The sequence below is a fragment of the Strongylocentrotus purpuratus genome, unplaced genomic scaffold (genome assembly GCF_000002235.5).
Source record: "Strongylocentrotus purpuratus isolate Spur 01 unplaced genomic scaffold, Spur_5.0 spur5_scaffold_12, whole genome shotgun sequence".
In the NCBI taxonomy this organism is placed as follows: domain Eukaryota; kingdom Metazoa; phylum Echinodermata; class Echinoidea; order Camarodonta; family Strongylocentrotidae; genus Strongylocentrotus; species Strongylocentrotus purpuratus.
This window is the reverse complement of record NW_022145597.1, coordinates 17,729,488-17,745,717: the sequence shown is the minus strand read 5'-3', so window position 1 is coordinate 17,745,717 and position 16,230 is coordinate 17,729,488.

Below are 16,230 nucleotides of genomic sequence, written 5' to 3'. Positions count from 1 at the left end.
TCGTGTTTTGGATCTTCCATAATTACGTCCAGGCGCGCCGGAAGCAGTTTGGGATTAGAGGGTGTGTGGGGGGGGGGGGGGGTGGTTGCAAACATCCCAGAGGAGAAAGCGTTGCAACTGGTCCAGTTGATGAACCAGTTAATGCCAACTGGTAACCCCGGAAATTGAAATGGGCTAAATGATCCAGTTGATCCAGACCAGTTAGAATTCAACTGGTCTAGCTGAGCCATTTTAGAACCATTTGGTAAAACTTCCAACCAGTTGAACGGCAACAACACTTCAATACTGATACGTCTGTATTTCCAATGTAAAGGCATTGGTAATAAGTAGACTTACATAATTCAATTAATCGAAAAATTTTCATATACTTGTATTTTATTGAAATTATTTTAGTTCTAGTTAATTTTTTCCTTATTCATGTTTAATTAAATGTAATTTATACGAAGTAGCGAAATGTCCTAATAACTGGTAATTTATATTTGTAGTATTTTCGAAATGAATTGCATATAACTAAATCATCAGTAATTAAGAAATATGCTGTAAATTCAGATAAACAGTTTAAAAAACATAGATCTGCACGCACCCCATATTCAATATGCAAATTAATTTGTGTCAGCTGGTTGAACTGGAAACATGCCAACAACTGGTCATCAACTGGTGCAACTGGAAATATGCACACAGACCGGTTATCAACTGGTGCAATGAAAAGATGCCAACAGTCAGTTATCAACTGGTGAAAATAGAAATATGCCAACAGACACGGGATTATCACTACGGAACTTAAATGGTAAGTGTGAAACCATCAAGACACCCAAGAATAACTCATTGTTCACACCTGGAAATCACGGAATACCCAGCTTAGATTAATAATCCGTTTGAGTCACGAGATCATCACCGCGGAACTGCTGGCAACTTTGACTTCCATTTAAATAGGTGTTTTAAGACACCTAATAATTACTAATTTTTCACACCTAAATATCACGGATTCACAGCTTAGATTAGTAATCAGTTTTAGTTACGTGATCATAACCAAGAAAGTTACGGTAACTTTGAAACCATTTAAAGAGGTGTGTAAGACACCTCAGAATTACTAATTTAATATAACCAGAGATTCACGGACAGAACAATAAGACGATTAGCCGGTGTAAGTAACGTGATTATTACCATCAACCTTGGATAACCTGTGAAACCAATCGATTAAGGTGCTTACAAGACCAAATAATTACTTATTTATCACCACCATCGGTAAACGGACAAAAAACTCGTTGCTTGGTCAAGTGGTTATTTGGTCATAAACACGTGATTTACAGAGGTAAGTGGAATCACGTTACTCCAGTCGCGTGATAAATTGGTGGTTTTTAGGTTAGATGAAAACGTGAACAGGAGTACCTTTTTTGTTTAAATGAAAGCACGTGTCGATAACGTTTACATTCAGTTCAAAAGGCACCATACTTTAAAATCACTTAAAATACACTCCCAAAAGAGGTTACTTTTTAGTGTTTTGTTTATTGGGGTGATACATACTATCATTAAGTTTGAAGTGAAAATTCTCCAGTGGTTCTTGAGATATCGCGATAACGATCTCAATGTATGGAATTTCATAAGTTGACCTCTGTGACCCTTGACCTTTGACCTACGTGCTCCAAAATCTAATCAGATTGTCTTCCTATGGTGATACACACTATCATTAAGTTTGAAGTTTAAATCTCCAGTGGTTCTTGAGATATTATGATAACAATCTCAATGTATGGAATTTCATAAGTTGACCTCTGTGACCCTTGACCTTTGACCTACGTGCTCCAAAATCTAATCAGATCGTCTTCCTATGGTGATACATACTATCCTTAAGTTTGAAGTTTTTACATCTCCAGTGGTTCTTGAGATATGATAACAATCTCAATGTATGGAATTTCATAAGTTGACCTCTATGACCCTTGACCTTTGACCTACGTGCTCCAAAATGTAATCAGATTGTTTTCTTATAGTGATACACACTATCACTAAGTTTGAAGTTTAAATCTCCAGTGGTTCTTGAGATATCATGATAACAATCTCAATGTATGGAATTTCATAAGTTGACCTCTGTGACCCTTGACCTTTGACATACGTGCTCCAAAATCTAATCAGATCGTCTTCCTATGGTGATACATACTATTCTTAAGTTTGAAGTTTAAATCTCAAATGGTTCTTGAGATATCGCGCTAACAAACTCAATACAAGGAATTTCATAAGTTGACCTCTGTGACCTGTGACCTTTGACCTACGTACTCTAAAATCTAATCAGATCGTCTTCCTATGGTGATTAATACTATTCCCGAGTCTTAAGTTTAAATCTTAAATGGTTCTTGAGATATTGTGATAACGGTCAAACGGGACGGACGTACGGACGTACGGACGGACAACCCGAAAACATGATGCCTCCGGCACCACCTTCGGTGGCGGAGGCATAAAAACAAACGTCACAGTTTCTGTAGCCCATAGTCTCAGCTATAACATACCACAATTTAGGAGAACATAGAGCACAAATAAGATAGATAGTGCTCAAAGATTAAAGTCATATAGATTCATGGTTTGAACGAAATTCACCTTCCATAGGCATAACACAAAAATTATGAATATCTGTCATTACCTTTAATCGCAATTTTCACTATGATGACGTCATCAAAATGAAAAATAATGTGTACTAATCTTGGAGAAGATTGACTTAGCTACAACATCACAACATTAAGAAGAGAATCGATCAATAGCGCACGGACATTTATCTTGAACAGACGCTCATTCTGTTATTGATTGTTAAAAAGAGATAAACATGGTACCAAATTGTTTGGAAAATTATGGAAAATATCATGAAAGAGAAAAGAATAGCGATGACGAACAAAAACGTCTTGAAATATCGTGCGAACAAATTTGAGGAAGAATAAATAATAAAATAATTAATAATAATAATAAAGAAAAATCTAGTCGAAGTGAAAAGGTAATACGCAGGATTTTTTTCAAGGGGGGAGGGGGGTGTTAACATTTTGAAATCGGGCCAAAAAAAATGGTCCCAAAAATTTCGCAACGACTCAGTCAGCTGCTGAATAAGCGGGGGGGGGGGGGGGGGGGGGGGTAAGAGGCCTTTTTTTTTTTTGGTCCCGAAATTTTAAAATTTGACTGATCAACATTCCGTTTCATTGGGGGAGGGGGGGTTTTGCAAAAAACAAACACATCAAAAAAAAAACTGAACCCCCCCCCCCTTCTGCGTACGCGCCTGTACGTACGTATCACCTAATGATAAAGAATTTTTTGACGAAATCAAGAGATACGTATAACTACGTACGTATCACCTAATAATAATTAAAATCAAGAGATATATGTATAACTACGTACCTATCACCTAATAATAAATAATATAGAAAAATCTAGACGAAATCAAAAGGTGATACGTATATCAATGTACGTTTCATCTAATAGAAAACATGTACAGTCAAACCTGTCCGACTATCAAGCCATCATCACACCAAACTAGTTATCACTTCGTTCTGAAACCGTTCTAGAAAATCATAAGACGGGTTGTGGACGGGGCAGAATGTGTAAATAATTTCTATAATACGATCCTAGTTCGTTCATAAACAGTTCTCCATACGTCCATCTCGTCTGTATACCCCGTCCACAGTCAGTTCATATCAAGTTCAGATCGGGTAAATTTGCCATTTCCATGCAGTCCAAGCCAGTCAGTAGTCAGTTTAAACCCATTATTAACTAGTGCCACCTCGTTCCCAATACGTCCAAACCCATTCTTACTAGTTCACCACTAGTTTTTAACCCGACCATATGCACCCCGTTCAGAACAGTTCAACTCGTCCTCATCTCGTTCTTAGTGCGTTTGAGCGCTCCTAGAGCGTGTGCAATCCCGTCCTAGCCCGGGAGCTATACAAACCCAGCGCGTTCTCGCCATTCCTCATTCCCGTTCAACTTCAACGCTTCAAGCCTGGCAGGTCAAGACATTCAAGTGAAACCCCATCACACCAATCTAGTTCTCACTACGTCCTCGAAAATGTTGCCAAACGGGCTCAAACTGTGTGCGAACGGAGTGAACGTATTAGCAACTATTTATAAGAACTTCATTGACGGGCTCAGACTTGCTTGGACGGAAAGGGTGCTCTAGAACGTTGAGCATGTTCAAAATTGTCCCCGTCCTTCAATTAGACGGAGTGACAACGTATTTAAAACTAGATGGACCTACTACGAACATAATTGACGTACTAGGAACGGAATTCCCGTTCTTCGATCCTACTAGGAACGTGTTACAACTTGATGTGGTCGAGCATCAATTAGCGAGAACTCGCTGGGTTTTATAGCCTCGAACCAGGACGGGATTGCACACGCACGATATGAGCGCGTTCGAACGCACTAAGGACGAGATAAGGACGAGTTGAACTGTCTCTGAACGGGTTTGGTAAAGTTATAAACTAGTTAGAACAAGTTGCGAACTAGTAAGACTGCTTGGAAATGTCAAATTTACCCAATCTGAACTTAATATGAACTGATGTGGAAGGGAACAGACGTATTGGACGTATTGGGGGCTGTTAATGAAGGAACTAGGATCGTATTAAAGACATTAGTCCAGTCCGAGCCCGTCCATGAAATCCTTAAACAGATCGTAAACAGTTGTTATTACGTTCAACACCGTTCGCACATAGTTTTAGCCCGTTTGGCAACAATTTCGAGAACGTAGTCAGAACTACTTTGGAATGATGGGGGCTTTAAGACCACACAAGGGAGACAATATACTATTTACATGGTAACCGAAATTTTGAGGGATCTCACTCTTAGACTATTAACCGGTATTGGCAATTTTCTTTTCTTTACGGAAATGGCTAAAATCACGACTCCACTTTCGACCAATCAGATGGCTGGATTGAGGTATAGATACACCTTATCACAGTCACCTAGGACACGTAGGACCTTTCATCTCATATTTAACATGGTTTAAACAATGCCTTTAAAAGTAACAACGATATAATACTATTGCAAAATAAAACAAAATACACTTCCTTACGTGGGAAAATATTCACAACCTCTCCTAAGGGTGATAACCTGATCACGGCACCTAAGCCGAACCGTCCCATGAAGTAGATCACTTGGCGTGCGGGGTCATAGTCGACGTAGTCAGCTGTCAACTCCTCGGTCCTAGGATTAGCTGTCAGATTAATGCTCATATACTTCAGGTCCATAATGTTGGAGAAAGTTGTAGGAACATCGGCATAGTATATGATGCTCGACGTGGTGTTCTCCACCTCAACTGCGCAATCAGGGAATGAAGTAAAGGAAGAGAGTTAAAATAGACCTACATCAGTGTAAACCTGACAAATATGACAAACTTGAGGCCGAAATACCTTGAACCTCCAGTTATTTCCTGAAGACCTATCGCAAAAGCTTTCAACAATTAAAGTAAGGGCATTTGAAGAGCTTTGTGCGTCCCCAGTTGAAATGTGCGAACAAGACAACGACTTGATATACCTCATTATCCAAATAGGATTGGTATTGGTAATACAATAGGGTATTAAAATTGCCCTCATGTTGATCCCTCGAAAGTCTTCATTTAAATGGTGTAATACATCGAGCAAACGTGAATAAAATGAGGAGGATAAGAATTTGAATAACAGTACGATCATTATCGATATAAATATACTTTTAGAAGCGGAATGCTATGCTGAAGGTCTTAAGATACGTTTAAATCGTTGATAAATAGGACTTTATAAAACTGTCACCAAAATATCGTGACATAGCTGGGGGGAGTGAGCACTTCTTTTTTTTTTTTGAGGGGGGGGGGGGGGGCCTCGAAAATTTGAAAAATCCCCCCCCCCCCTCCTTGAGCGCCTATTTCCAAAAAAGGTAAAATTAACGCGTTTTTACACGTTTTTTTCCCAGGCGCTATATAAATATCCATACTGTAGATATTCTCATCATTATCATAGGATTTCCCGGCCAGATTCGCGTGTTTGTCATTCGAATTCATTTACTTTGCATTTAAGCTAGCGCAGATCGGCTTTGCCATGCCAATTATCATTCAATTTTCCAGTTTTTGTATTTAATTTAGGATTTTGGTCGAAGGGTTTTATAGATCTGTCATTCAATTTAGAAACTGCTCAACTAGCATTCAAATTAATCGTCACTTGTCGAAGCGTAATTTTTATCATTCAAATTAACACCTGTCATTCGTATTCGTAATATTTGTATTCAAATTAGGAATGTTAGGGGGAAGAATTACAACAAACTTTTACATTTTTAAATAATGCAGTTAAAATGCATGATTTGCCATTGGTTTCTAAGCTGTTATTACATTTATTTATTTTCAGGACAATGCAGATGGGTGTAGTCAGACATAAAGTAAAGAAGGGGCGAAATCAAGGGATATGGCATTTGTGCACGGACATGTTCATATACCCGGGAAAGGTGGGGGTACCCTCAATCGCCCCTTTTTACTACAGACTCGGAATTTTACAAAAGTAATTCACATCGTCTCTTCTACCCAGCACACTCCTCTGTTTATCTTAAAGAGTTTCATAGTTTACTTGCCCGCCAGCAGATCGATGGCTAAAGACATGGCTAAATAATGAATCATGTTCAAATTGTTGACTCTTGTCCCTGCCCTAGTCACAATATTGTACCCTTCTTCTATAATGAAATTATGATGAAATTATGATAAATTTATGATGAAACATATTACAAACAACTTCCTTACATGAACATTTACAAATATACTGAGACCATCAGGTCCGTAGATGCAAGTCGTTTTTTTTCTTCTTAACAATCAACCTTAAATGCTGATAAATATCAGATAAATCTTATAAGTATAAGTGTATAAATGCAAGAAAATGAAATATGATGAAATACACATGAAAAACAATCTTGAAAGCAAAATAATGAGCCATAAAAAGTGTGTAATAAACGAGAAATAAATATATTCCATCAATTTAAGTGCACAAAGTGCTAATTTGAATGCTACAAATGAATTAGAATGCTAAAAGTACACCGTCGCGTTGTCAGAAAATCGTGTTGCGCCAAATCGAAAGACCAAATAGCGAAAGAAGCACATTGTTCATTAATTTGAATGAAACATTATTATGTAGATTCTAACGAAAATTCCATAGATTTCAAAACTAGAAAAGGGAATATAAACCCGAGATACACCTGACTGCACTAAAACCGTCGAATTTGAACGCAAGACAAAATAATTTGAATGACAAACTCGCGAATTTGGCCGGGAAATCCTATATTTAAGCTAGAGGGTTAGCCACTTTGTTCTCTGAGGACCGAATGACAGGTCGAGTGGGCCGGTCACATCTATCAAAAATTCTCAATCGAATTTCAGAACCAATCTGCCCCGGCTACGCGTGTTATAGAGTGCGTCCCAGAAAAAACGAAAGCGAGAATTATCGATGTTTTATAATAACTTAATCACAATTATAATTAATAATTGACACATATTTGTAAAGCTTAGATCCTCCTCTTTCAGTTGATGCTACTCATATGATGCATATTTTACACGTGAGTGATTAAAAAACATTTGAAGAGAGGAAACTAAAAGTCATTTTTAGTGCGGTATCTGAATTTCAAAGATTAAATCTTATTTCTAGAAAGTTCATTTTCTGCCCTTTCATATGACACCTCAATCAGGAAAACGAGCCAGGAATAACAACGTTCTGTTGGTTTAAAGTAATGCTTGCATGTCCATAATTTGATTTAACGAAATCGTTTTCACTTGCTGCCTGCCGTATCAACAAACAGAGTTGACAAAAGACTTAACTCCGTTTCGTGCATCAAGTCTTTTGTCTTCTTTGTGGACCAAACACAAGAGATATGATATTGTTTTCATTCTTCATATAGTTTTTTTTCTCATGAATGGTAAGTAAATGCGTTTGCGCTTCTAAATCTCAAACAAACACATTTATTTTAAAGATCCTTAATGATCAGCAATGAATTTACCTTTGTTAATTCTCAAAATGATTTAATTTAAACGAATTTTGTTTATTCGAGTTTGATCAAACAACTAAAATAATGACCCTCTATCAAACTCGGGTTACCGAACTTTTTTGGAAGATTTTATTATATTTGTAGGACTACTCACCTGTGGTGCTGATTAAGGCCAGGCTGTTAGCTGGAAAAAGAGAAAAAAGAGAAACACTGAATCAGAAAGGGAAAGAGAGAGAGAGAGAGATTAGAGGGTTTTTATAATTCGAAAATTGACCCAATGGCGAGGCGATTCTTTGTTTGCTATTTTGAACCCCGTAAGTGATGTTTTCCTGGCATCTACTAACATGCAGAGCATCGTCCACGAGCCGCATAGCGACGAGTCGATTTTTTGTTGTTGCTATTTTGAACTCCTCTGGCAGTCCAAGGAGGGAAGGGGTTGAAACCCCCTAAACCCCCTCGTAGATCCGCCTCTGCTCACTCTCGTCAAAATGAAATGGATTCATAGTTGTTGCGTCATTTATATCCATTCTGTGTTTTTTGATCAATCATAGCTTTGTTCTTAAATCACACTCATCGCTAAAATTAATGATCGTACGGTGACATTTAACGCTTAACATAATGCAAACACATGTAGCTGTCATTTTCCTTTTCTGAAACTAGAGAAAATTTGATAAACTCGGTCTTCTCTGTTTGGCACTGCCATCTAAATCGTTTTGAAATATTTACGGTCTTAATTTGCAGCGATACAAATATAGTGGTAAAGGGTAAGGCGTAAAAAAAGGAAGATGTTGTATTGTCCTTTTATTAGGTTATTTTATTTAGGTGCTAAAACATGGGTCGGTCGGTTGGAAATCTTTTTTTTTTAAATAACTTTTTCAATTTATTTTTTACTCCCTCTTAGGGCTGATTTTTCTCAGTTTTTAAAGCTTTAATCCATTTTTTCTTCCAATAAATGGTAACAAAAAATTAAAAAACTTTTTTTAAAAGCCGACCATAGATTTCAAGATTTTTGGGTCGGTCGCAAAGGGCAATACAACATCTTCATTTTTTTAGGAAAAGGGACCATTTCTGTTTTCACCAATTTTTTTCAATCGAAACGCTATTTCCCGAAGTTTTGATCCACTACGCAGTTCAGGGATATCAATCCATTAATATATATATATATACATATATATATATATATATATATATATATATTATTATCATTATTTATTTATTTTTTTATTTATTTATTTATTTTTTATTTTTTTTTTTTTTTTTGGGGGGGGGGGGGGGGCACTGAAATCTGAGTGTCCAAGTAGAGTGTAGGGTTATACGGCGTAGGGTCCAGGGGCGGAGCACTGGAAGCTTGGGTTTTCACCGGTTTTCAGACCTTAATAGGCATAAAATTTCCAAATAAGTTTTGCAGCAAAAATCAGTTGATATATAATGACTCATTACTTTAGTTCAGTGATACGCGTTATTATACACCACTTAGGTCTCACCGTGACGTTTTTTTTTCGATAGCCGGACGAGCTATCCTTTTCCCATAGGCCTTTATGGATTTAATGAACAGTCGCTTCGACAATATAACACCAATTTCACTCCAAAAATTAAAATCATTTTACCAATCAAAATAACTTGATAGATTTCGAGGGTATTCTAACATTTCGGTACTTATAAGTGATACTAAAGTTTCTTAAGTACAGAAATGTAGGCACCGTGACGTAAATTAATTGAGTTATTTTTTTTTACCGGATTCATGCAATTTGGTGAACACTTTTAGTCAACATTTAGATAAACTCCCAAAGCCCATTCAAACACCAACTACATTATTTTAGGTAACGTTTTGACCAAAATTTAATTATTTTCCAAGGATTTTTGTTTTCCGTTGACCTCACGGAGGGAGAAAAAAATGGCGGTGCCCAAGGGGGGGGGGGGGGGTTGTCACTTAAGCCTTTTTAGAAACCCTTATGGAGGATGAATTTCGTATTGATGACAAAAGCTGCATCTGTTTTAACCAATACCAATTTTCATTTTGTCACTTTTACTTTGGCGAGCCTCTAAAAGTGGCACCCGGGGCGCTAAATTATTTTTCCCACGAGAATTCGGGACCCCAGTATAAACTCATTTGTATACAGCCACTCAGAAGACCCTTATAAAATGAAATGGACGGTATTTTCAAATATTTTGGGAAATTTGGAATGTTTTCCATCAGCTTCAAGTTAGTCAAAATATCGGATGCACAATAATGACATTAAGGTAGGTAATCATAACAAAGAAACCTTTCAAAAAAAGGAAATATCTTTAATTCTACATCCCGATTATCATAGTCATGAGGGCCTGTGCTAAAACGTATTTAAAGTGAGTATTTTTAGGAAACTTGTCAGTGACTTTATCTTGAAAATGATATTCATAGATAAAAATAAGTTGACCATCATAATTTTTTACCTTGGCGATGTTAAATTCGGGAAAAAATGAATCCACATGAATGTGATTGATATAACAGTCCAATTTTTCATCTAGGTATCTATATACAAAATGCATAACTAGTATGGTACGATCGTAATAAGAACATGTGTGCCATCTTAAGTGCCTATTGATCTTAAATAATAATATTTATGAATAATAAGTATTAGTAGCGTTGTCATAATGACTTAAACATGAAATCCTGAAATAACAAATGCAATTGTTTCCTGGGCATAACTTATATATTACATCATGAGCTTACACAAAAACCGAGGAAAATGGTATTGTCGTTGGTGGCGGAAAGTGGGGGTATACAAAACAACCACATTTTTGAAGAAAAGGGGTGTTTAAATCACACATCGCGTACTTTAAAAGGGTACGTAAATCATAAAAAGAGCACTATTCAAGTGTCAATGAGGAAGAGAGCAAGATGAGGATGATGTGCAGTTAGGAGAGACTAAAAAGGGGGTCCAACTAAGATTATAGTTGGACAAAAAGATAAGTACGGAGAAGAAGAAAAAAGGAAAAAATGTAAATTGCTAATCTGCAAAAATGCCCCAACTGTGTGCTGAAAACCGTAGAAACAGAAATAATAGTTTAGAGTATTGAAGTTTTCTTAAATTAATGATAAATGACATGCTTGTTTAGAGTAGGAAAACCTCCAAGACATACTTGCCCAGGTGTGATTTGGGGCTTTGATGAATTTACTTGCTTAGGGCACATTTTGGAAGTTTATTTATGTGTATGATATACACACTGTAGTACAAACGTGATTTACACTTGCATTTTTTTCAAGGTGGAGCAGATAATCTCACGATATGACCATTATCAGCTACCGGGAGCGAGTACTAATAACTCACTCAATAAAATCAATGATTTACACAGGAAAGATCTGACACGACGACGAAATACGTCTTCAATACTGGAGCTATTCTGGCGGCATGAGTTCACGTAATTTAAAAAAGTCGTAATAGAAGTAAGGGGAAAATTTATGAACAGTAATACTTTGAATATGTGACATTTTCCTCAATCACTTTGTTCATAGCAGAAAATTCGTTTAGCGCTCTGAGCTGAAACGGCTTGTTCCAAGACTACGAAATTGTGTCTGGGATGTCTGGATTCTGAATTGGCTACAAGTTCCACTGCTACGTCTTGTGTGTTAATTTCTGTTAGCTGTTCTCGATTAATATGATGAATCTCATGATGATGATGCAGGCGCGGATCCAGGGGGGGGGCCGAGCGGACCCTGGCCCCCCTCCCCCGCAAAAAAAAAAAAAAAAAAGGAGAGAGAGAGAAGGAAAAGAAGGGAAAGGGAAAGAGGAGAGAAAGGGAAAAAAAGAAGAGGAAGAAGAAAAGAAAAGAGGAAAGAAGGAGATCGGGGGGGGGGGAAGGACTTGCCTCCCAGGCTGTTTCCTCCCCCCCCCCCCCCAATCAAAAAATAAAAGAGAAGGAAGGAAAGAGAAATAAAAATGGAAAAGAGGGGATAAAGGGAAGGAAAAAAAAGGAAGAAGAAAAGAAAAGAAGGGGGATGTCAGTTGCAATTTTCCCGCCAACAAGTTATGGATCGGGGGGAAGGCCCTTGCCTCCCGTCCCCGCTAAACAAAAAGAGAGAGAAGGAAGGAAAAGGAAAAGAGGAGAGCTAAAAGGGAACAAAAAAAGAGGAAGAAGACAAGAAAAGGGAAAAAAGAAGGCGAGATCAGTTGCGGTTAATCCCGCCAACAATGTGTGGAGAGGAGTGGGAGCCAAAATGACCTCCCCCCCCCCCCCCCCAAGAAAACCTAAAAGAGAGATGGAAGGGAAGGGAAAGGAAAAAAAGAGAATGAAGAAAGGTAAGGGATATCAGTTGCAATTTTTCCGCCAACAAGGTGTAGATCGGGTGGGGGGGGGGGGCACTGGCGTACTGATAGGAAGGGGGGGGGTAGGGAAATAAAATAAAAACGTGGTTTATTTTTAATTCCATAACGGTGGTTTACAAATAATGCTGGAATAACATAATTTTCCGAGATTTTTCCTCACTTTAAAGTAAATTATACTTTTTTTATGCGTTTGTTGAAAAATGACAAACTCCTAAATTTACAGCCAGGCAAGAAAATGCTTCTTGAGATGCCTACATGCCTAAAAACACAAACCGCACCAAAAAAATTACCACTTCTTGAAGAAAATTAAATCGCACTACAATCACAACCTACAGTATATACAGTGCGTCCCAGAAAAAACGAACCGAGAAGTATCGATGTTTTATCATAAATTAATCACAACCATAATTAATGAATGATACATATTTGGAAAGCTTAGAGTCTCCTCTTTCAGTTGATGCTACTCAGATGATGCATATTTCATGGATGAGTGATTAAAAGCAATTTGAAGGAAGGAAACCAAAAAGACATTATTTTGACGGGCGGTATCTGAATTTCGAAGAAAAATTCACATTTCTAGAAAGTTGAGTTTCTGCCCTTTCATATGACACCTCAATCAGGAAAAATGAGCGACGAATAACAAAGTTCTGTTTGTTCAAAGTAGCCCTTACATTTTCATAATTTTATTAAACGAATTCGTTTTCACTGGGTGCCTGCCATAGCAAAAAGCAGATTTGACAAAAGGCTTAACTCTGTTTCGTTGACAATCAGCCATGCATGAAGACTCTCGTTTATTATCATTCTTATAGTTATTTGTATGCTTTTTCTTCTGATCATAATTATCGTATACACAATACGTCATGTGCCAAGAATTTATTGCTATGATACATCCAAGATGTCTACCAAAACTGTCAATTCGTTGCTGAAATAATCAAGCCAAAAGAAGAAACATTAGAATTTCTATTTTAAATTGAAATAAATTATATAGGAGAAATAAATAGAGAATACAATCATGATTTTGGAACTAGGGGATTAACATGGACATAATGCACTTGTTTACATGACCACATTATCTCTTATTCATTCTACCTCCAATTTTTCAGACTGTTTTCAAAACAATATCATGTTTGTCGATCATAGTTCTATGAAGCTCGATGTCTCATGGTAATTTAAGCAATCTAAGCAACAATTTCTGAATTTCAGCGACAATCGTTCGCCTTTGCTGCTCTTTAAAGGTGAAATTCAAAGAAAATCACAAATTTGTCAACTAATGTAGCACTAGAAACTGGTAAGCTAACAGATGGCCATCGTACAAGTTTTAGGTCAACTACATATCGGGTGATTTATAAAAATACAAATACAACCACCTCCATAGCAGCTGGAATATACGACAGATTCGCCGAAAAAAAAACGATGTTTTAATGACGTCACTATATGGACCAATACTTCCCAAGCAGACGACATCCCATAAAGAATGAACATAATTGCAAAGCTATTTTTTTTTTACAAATTATAATGAGTTTAGCGTATATAAATGTAATGGCATGTCAAATCATTCAAAAGGGATATGACCCGATTCTGATAACTAGAATCTTTTGCTTGTAAATACACAGGATAGGGGGTTAATTAACAATCAAAGAAACCAGACTTTCAAATTGAAAACCCCCCGGAAAGATATTAAGGACGGCATTTGTTCCCTCTTGAAACGCCGAACGTACCGCGTAGTGTGCAGCTGAATATACAATGGCGTTTTATTTTGCTTACAAGCGACAGATTCCTTTATTTTTGTATAGCTGCATTTGTCATCAAAATAAACCATGCGCGGGGTTTAGAGTGAGGCAATAGATTATACATTTAACCTGACGGGAGTGAAGTAAGAGAAAGAACTCAAGAGAAGATGAAAACACAGGCACTGAAAATGTGTGAGATGTCATGGGACATCGCCTGCTTGTGCAAGTCATGTCCATACTGTGATCTCAAACATCTCAGCAGCGTTCGGAGAGCTCTTCAGGTGCTATGCCGGGGCTGTATTTAAGCGATTTGTAATTTATACTAATCATTACTTCGAATGTGTCCAAGCATTGAATTTTGATAACCTTGTCGAATCAAAGCTTCAACTTTGCAATAATAAAAATAAAGTTAGTTTTTAAAATCAATGAACATCTACTTTAATACTATTATGACGTGCAGTAACAAATTGAAATTTCAGAACTCATTATAAATTCGTTTAACAGTTGATTCCACTTGATTTTTTCTATCGTTCGGGTTATTTAGCAGAACGAGATAGAAATTGACATTCTCATGGCTTACGACTTCGCATAAGTGTTCATCGTCTCTACAATGCTATTTGAACAATATTTGGTGACAAAAGACGGCATTTCTATGTAGCGTCAAAAGCCGTCAAATAACGAAAACATGGCACATAAAAAGATCCTCAGTACTGGGTCTGATTTAAAGGAAACTTGATTTGAACCCGGCCATATTCTGTCTCTCTATGTCGCTCTCGTTTGTCATTGCCTTCATTTTCCCTCGCTTTCTTCATTCTTACCACGGAATATGTAATGTGTATGCACGTGTATGCCTCAATCATTGAGAACATACTCACTAATATCGCTGAAATGATTCTTTTCCTACCCCTTTTTTCTTCATTTAATTTTTCTTAGTAGTTGTAGTTGTAGTAGTAGTAATATCAGCAGTATCATAATAATCATTAATATTATCATTGTTATATTTACTATTATAGTAAATATCGTAATTATAATCATTATTATAGTAAGTATGTGTTATTGTTATTATTCTTATAGTTATTTGTATGCTTCTTCTTCTTATCATTATTATCGTATACACTATACGTCACGTGCCAAGAATTTATTGCTATGATACATCCAAGATGTCTACCAAAAATGTCATGTCGTTGGTGAAATATTATCAAGCCAAAAGAAGGAACATTAGAATTACTATTTTAAATTGTAATAAATAGATAATACAATCATGATTTTTTTACTAGGGGATTAACATGGACATAATGCACTTGTTTACATGACCACATTATATCTTATTCATTCTACCTCCAATTTTTCAGACTGTTTTCAAAACAATATCGTGTTTATCGATCATAGTTCTATGAAGCTTGATGTCTCATGGTAATTTAAGCAATCTATTAGCAACAATTTCTGAATTTTAGCGACAATCGTTCGCCTTTGCTGCTCTTTAATACTATTATGACGTGCAGTAACTAATTGAAATTTCAGAACTCATGATAAATTCGTTTAACAGTTGATTCCACTTGATTTTTTCTATTGTTTGGGTTATTTAGGAGAACGAGATAGAAATTGACATTCTCATGGCTTACGACTTTACAATGCTATTTAAACAATATTTGATGACAAAAGACGGCATTTCTATGTAGCGTCAAAAGCCGTCAAATAACGAAAACATGGCACAAAAAGATCCTCAGTACTGGGTCTGATTTAAAGGAAAATTAATTTTAACCCTGCCATATTCTGTCTCTCTCTCTCTCTCTGTCGCTCTCGTTTCTCATTTCATTCAATTTCCCTTGCTTTCTTCATTCTTACCACGGAATATGTAATGTGTATGCACGTGTATGCCTCAATCATTGAGAACATACTCACTAATATCGCTGAAATGATTCTTCTCCTACCCCTTTTTCTTCATTTACTTCTTCTTAGTAGTTGTAGTTGTAGTTGTAGTAATATCAGCAGTATCATAATAATCATTATTATTGTCATTGTTATATTTATTATTATAGTAAATATCGTAATTATAATCATCATTAAAGTAAGTATGTGTTATTGTTATTATTCTTATAGTTATTTGTATGTTTCTTCTTCTTATCATTATTATCGTATACACCATACGTCATGTGCCAAGAATTTATTGCTATGATACATCCAAGATGTCTACCAAAACTGTCAATTCGTTGGTGAAATATTATCAAGCCAAAAGA